Source organism: Cicer arietinum, chromosome 6, assembly GCF_000331145.2.
Source record: "Cicer arietinum cultivar CDC Frontier isolate Library 1 chromosome 6, Cicar.CDCFrontier_v2.0, whole genome shotgun sequence".
NCBI classification, from domain to species: Eukaryota; Viridiplantae; Streptophyta; class Magnoliopsida; order Fabales; family Fabaceae; genus Cicer; species Cicer arietinum.
Genome location: NC_021165.2, coordinates 48,028,840 through 48,035,571, shown reverse-complemented (window position 1 = coordinate 48,035,571; position 6,732 = coordinate 48,028,840).

The following is a 6,732-nucleotide window of genomic DNA, read 5'->3' as shown; positions in this document are numbered from 1 at the left end:
CTAACAAACGATATAACTTATATAAATTCTAATTTAATTAAATAATTCAACTAATATTTTATCAACTAAAATAAATCAAGCAAGACAAGAATACCACTCACACATAACAAAATAAAACAAACATATCTAACACATCAATTTCATGATTATCGAAACTAATCAAATAAAAAATATCCATTTATGAAATAATGACATCATAAATAGTCCCCATATAATTGTCACGTCAAAACAATTAAATAAAAAATGAAGATTATAATTATTTAAGTAGAATAGAGTGTGATAAAATTTAATTTAATTTATTTACACATAGAATAATTATTAATTTAATAATAGCAATTACTAAAAAGATACATATATAATACATATGAAAATTTTGGGGTGTTACAATTAGAAGAGTCATCCCATATGATTATACCTTTCTTCTTGGTCTTATATTCTTTCCTTTGGTTCCTTTTCTCAAGCTTTGGACAATCTTCTTTGAAATGTACAAGTTACTTGCATTCAAAACAAGTAGGTTTCTTCTATTCAATACCTTTGTCCTTACTTTGGTACTTCTTGAAATCCTTTTGGAGAAATGATCTGTTTTTGTGCCACATGCGTTGAATTCTCATTAAGATGAAGGATAGTTCATCTGCTTCTGAATCATCATTCTGACTTTCTAAATCATCCATTGATTCATCATCTGCTTACATGGCTTTCTTGTCTCTGGTTATGAGCCAAATGTTTTTGCTTCTTCTTAGGCTCATGCTCTGATAGTTCAATTTCGTGAGACTAGAGGGAGCTCGTCAAATATTCTAGAGACAGATTTTTTAGGTCTTTAGCTTCCTAAATGGTAGTGACTTTAGGTCTCTACTTCCTGAATGGTAGTAACTTCTAAGAATTTTTTTTACATGGTCTATTGTTGCGTATCTCTTCTGTAGTACCTTCTACCCTGAGATAAGAGTTTGAAATCTAGAGAACATCTTCTCGATGTCTTCAACTTCTTCCATATAAAAAGGCTCATACTTTTTGACTAAGAGGTTGGCCTTTGCTTCATGGACCTGCTTATTTCCTTCATATGTTAGAATCAGACAATCATAGATACTCTTACCCGTTTCCTTGTGGGTGCACTTATCAAACTCTTGGAACGTGATTGAATTTCATAAAGGTTCTAGCTTTCTAATGTATCTTATATTGTTTCTTTTGGTCAACATTCATTTCTTTTCAGGATAATTCAATACCATCAACATTTGTAGGAATAGTGCACCCATCTTCATTCGAATCCCAAAGTTCAACATCTTGGAAATGAAGAAACTTTTGAGTTTGTCCCTCTAGTACTCAAAGTGTTCCCTTTCAAACAGAGGTAGTATATTTATTGGAACCAACTTGGTTTTCCACTTAGTATTTTAGATGAAGGTACCACCAAAGGAAGTGAACAGAGGAAGTAAAAAGGTCATAGAAAACGAAATCAACTCAGTCAACACAATCCTCAAAATTAGACAAATGCAAGATCTGGATAAAAATGAGCATCTACCTATGATGTTTGCCACTGAAGTTTGAGTCTGAAGACTGCCTCTAAAAAATTCATCTATCTCAGAAGATTCAATGTGCTTCAAGAAGCTCAACGTGTTTCTACACTTGAGGAGCCTCTAATGAACAATATTGTGTGCAGTCTCTAATGAAAAATATTTGTGTGCAGTCTCTGATGAACAGTATTTATGCATAATTTATTGCATAATATTTCTACAAGCACAGATCAACAATATTTCTACATGCTCTGATGAAGTGTATAAGAGAAGATCCAACTATATTCTTAGTGCTTCAATTTTAGTGTGAGAAAATCATTGTAGTAAATCTGCTTAGTAGAAGCAAAATCAAAACAACTTCAAACTCATTGTAACCTAGCCCAATAGTGGCTTCAGTGTGCCTCAAGAAATCTGTGAATCTTAGATTGTGTTGAAAAGACTTGGCATGTAGGGTCAACATATTTTGTGTCTTCAATAATTTGGGGTTGTTAGATTGTTTGGAGAAGACTTAGCTGGTAAAGTCAAGGTGTTTATGTTCCTAAAAATGTCTGTTTTGAGAAGACTGACTTGTTGGGCCAGGTGCTTTGTAATTCAAGTTGTTGAATTAGTGGATTAAATCCTTCTAACTGAGGGGACTGGATGTAGCCAGGTTAGTGGTGAACTATGATAAATTACTTAGGCCACTTTACTCCTACACTCCTTAGTTTTGTTACTACTTCAGCTCTAAGTCATCAAACTCGAACCAATGTTAATCGAATAAGAAAAAAAATATCCAACTTAGACAAACACAACTCAACCTACCCTTCTCGTGGTTGCACCTTCAATTGACATCAAAGCTCGGGATTTAGTGAAGGAGCTTCTGGAGGTAACATCAACAGACAACCTATGTATGATGGAGAACATTTTGAGTACTAGAAGGGAATTCTTAGGAGTTTATGTATCTCACAAGATCCTAAACTTTGGGACTTAGTGGAATATTGCTACACTACTCCCACAAATTCTAATGGTACTAAAATTTTAAGAAAATAAATGGATACTGAACAAAAAAAAATGCACAAGATGCATCACAAGTCAATAACCTTCATGATCAATGCAATCACCTTCAAGAAATTTGAAAAGTGCATTGGCAAAGAAGCAACAAAAAACATTTATGACAATTTAGTTCTAACTTATGAAGGAAAGAAGCAAGTTCAGGAAGAAAATGCCAACCTCCTATTTAGAAAGTGTGAGATGTTCAAGACGGAAGAAGATAAAGAAATTGAAACAATTTTTTCTAGGTTCCAAACTCTGGTCTCAATATGAAAGGTACTTGAAAAGAGCTATACAATTGCTGATCATGTCAAGAAGATCCTAAGAAGTTTGCCCATTAAATGGAGATCTAAGATAACTTCCATTCAGAAAACAAAGGATTTGAATACTCTTAAGCTGGAAGAATTAATCATCTCTCTCATACCACATGAAATTGAGCTTGAAGAAGATGAGCCAAAGAAGAAGAACAAGACTGTGGCTCTGAAATCCAAGCAAAAGAAAGCCTTGCAAGCAGAAGCAGAGGATATTGATTTAGATGATTAGAATGGAGATTCAAAGGAAGAGGAATTGGCTTTCATATCCAGAAAAATTCAATAGATATAGCACAAAAAGAAGAAGAAAGTTCCTAAAAGACATTACAGGTTGTCCAGTAGAGGAAGAGATGAAAAATTTGACAAGAAAAACATCATATGCGATGGATGCAATGAACTTGGACATGCAAGTTTGAATGTCTAAATTTGGAAAAAGGAAACATCGAAGGAAAGATTGCAAATGCAAGAAAAAGGTTTTAATGGCTACTTGGGATGATTCTGATGAATCCTCTGATGATGAAGAGCAAACAAATTTGGCTCTAATGGCTCATACCAACTATGCATCTAGATCCAACATTGATTATGACTCTGGAAGTGAATTAGTTGATGAAGAAATTGAAGTATTTTTTTATTTAACTCGATCTGATCTAATTACAATTATATAGGATTTCTTAAATAAGAATGACAAGTTGTCTCTTAAACCGAAAACACTTAAGAAACTAAATTCGGACTTAATTGAAGAAATAAGTGCTTTAAAAACTAAATGTATTAAGGTCAAAGATGAAAATAAAATATTGAAAGACAATCAGGTTTCAAAACCTTTATAAAATGTAACATGTGATTCAAATAAACATGAATAAGCATTTCAAGAGTTTCTAGATAACATTATAGAAAGAAACAAGTACAATTCTATGATTTATGGAGTTAATAGAAATGATAAAAAAAAGGTTTAGAATTTGAAGAAATAGTAACTGAACCTAGACCCATTCCCTTTGATATTTTGTGCAATGTCTGCTCTAAGAAAGGTCACTCTAAATTATCTCGTCCCATGTTAAATACTAGGAAAAATAAGAAACCTTTCAAGACCAACAAAGTAGGACCTAACCAAATTTGGGTACCTAATAACAAAATTATCTATCTTGCAAATGTCCTCAGCAGCCAAGTTAAAACACCAATCATGGTAGTGGATGCTCGCGACATATGATGGAAGAAAAGTCTATGTTCCAAGAACTAACATTGAGCAAATGAGGCACAATAACTTTTGGAGGAAAACAAAAAGATCAGATCATTGATCAATGCACAGTTGATAATGGTACCTCTCCTATGAAAGTTGCTTTGTTTCTTAAAGTTCTTAAACATAATTTATTAAGTATTAGTCAGTCAAGTGATATTATATTTACTCAAAAAACATGAAAGACAATTAGTCAAAAAGATGGATCTATACTCTTTACAAGTTAGAGGCAAAATAACATTTATAAGATAAATTTGTTTATTCTAGAGAAATAAGATGTTTAGTGTCTAATGTTCAGTGAGTGAAGAGAAACTAATTAGGGACAAAAGGTTAGGTCATGCAAACCTTGGGTTCATCTCAAAGCTATATAAACTCCAACTATTTTGAGGTCTACCCAAGCTTAGTTGCAAAATCGAAATTATGTGTGAAGCATGTCAAAAGAGAAAACAAATAAAGAAATCCTTTACGCATAAGAACTTAGTCTTACATATAGATCTTGTTGGGCCAATGAAAACAGCCTCACTAAATGAAAATAAGTATGGCTTTGTGATAGTGGATGATTACACTTGGTGGAATTGGGTAAAATTCTTAAGAAATAAAGATGAATGCCACAAAGTGTTTATTGTATTTTGCAAACAAGTAATGAGTGAAAAGGGTCTTAAGATTATAACAATTAGAAGTGATCATAGAGGATAATTTGAAAATAATTTATTTGAAAGTTTTCGTGATGAGATGTGAATCTCTCACAATTTCTCATCTCCTAGAATAACCCAACAAAATGGAGTTGTAGAAAGAAAGAATAAATCCCTTCAAGAAATGGCTAGAACCATGCTAAATGAGATGGATATTGCAAAACATTTTTGAGCATTAGCAATTAACGCTGCATGTTATATTCAAAATAGAAACTTAATTAGGTCAATATTGAATAAAACACCACATGAGTTATGCTAGGGTAAAAAGCCTAACATCTCATACTTTAAACAATTTGATTGTCCTTGTTGTATGCTAAACACTAAAGACAACCTTGGTAAGTTTAATTCCAGATCACATAAGTTCACATTCATTGGATACTCTGAAAGATCTAAAGCTTATAGAGTATTTAATAGGGAAACTCATATTGTAGAAGAGTCAATACATGATGATAGTGCAAATTTACTAGAGCCAAAAAAAGCAGATGCGTACAAATTAGAAAACCTTGAAAAATAAGAGGATATAAGCGAATCAGAAGAATATGATAAATCATCAAAAGATGAATCTCACCAAGCCAAAAGCAGCCAAGATAACTAAGATGGAAAATCTTGATGGAAGTACAAGTCATCTCATCCTAAAACACTAATAATTGGAAATGCAAGTGATCCTTTGAGGACCAGATCATTACTGAAAGACACAACTTTGTTTGACTTACTTTCATCAATTGAGCCTACATTTGTTGATGAAGCATTGATAGATGCTTGATGGATTCTTGCAATGAAAGAAGAGTTAAATGAATTTAAGAGGAATGATGTTTGGGAGACAAAAGAAAAACATTATTGGAACCAAATGGGTTTTCATAAACAAGGCTATAGTCAGCAAGAAGGCATCAATTACACTGAGATATTTTCTTTAGTAGCTAGGTTGAAGCTATTCGTATCCTACTTCCTTTTCCTGTAAATAATAAAATACATTATTTTAAATGAATGTTAAAAGTGCTTTTCTAAATGGTTTTATAAGTGAAGAAGTCTATGTTAAACAACCCCTAGGTTTTGAAAGTTCTGAATTTCCAGACCATGTATTTGAACTAAAGAAATCATTGTATAGTCTAAAACAAACATATAGGGAATGCTATGATAGGCTAAGTAACTTCTTGCTTAAAAACAATTTTGGAAGAGGCCAAATAGACAACATCCTGTTTAGAAAATCAATAGGGCATGACGTTCTTATCATTAAAATTTATGTTGATGACATTATTTTTGGATCTACTGATGGCACTCTTTGTCAAGAATTTGCTAAGTTGATGCAACTTGAATTTCGAATGAGTATAATGGGAGAACTTAAGTTCTTCTTAGGGATACAAATTCAACAAAGTAAGAAAGACGTATACATTCATCCAACCAAATATACAAAAGTGTTTCTCAATAAGTTTAAAATGAATTACTGTAAATTTATGGCTACATTAATGCACCCTAACTGTTCACTTGAAAAGGATGAATCAAGCCAGAAGATCGACCAAAAAACATATAGAGGAATGATTTGACCACTGTTTTACCTCACTGCCTCCAAAACTGACATTATGTTTAGTGTGTGTGTGTGTATGATATCTAGCTGATCCAAGAGAATCCCATTTAACTGCTACTAAGAGATTCTTTAGATACTTAAAAGGCACTAAGAACATTACCTTGTTCTACAAAAGAGCATCTAAGTACACTAAGTGGGTATTGTGATTTTGAATATGTTGGAGACAAACTTGAGAGAAAAAGCACAAGTGGAAATTGCACATTTCTGGGTGACAACTTAATTTCTTGGTCAAATAAGATACAAAACATAATTTCCATGTCAACAATAGTGGCTAAGTACATTTCAACAACTGGTTGCAGTTCTCAATTATTATGGATGAAACACCAACTGGAAGACTACAAAAACTAGAAATCAACATTCTTATATATTGTGACAAACACCA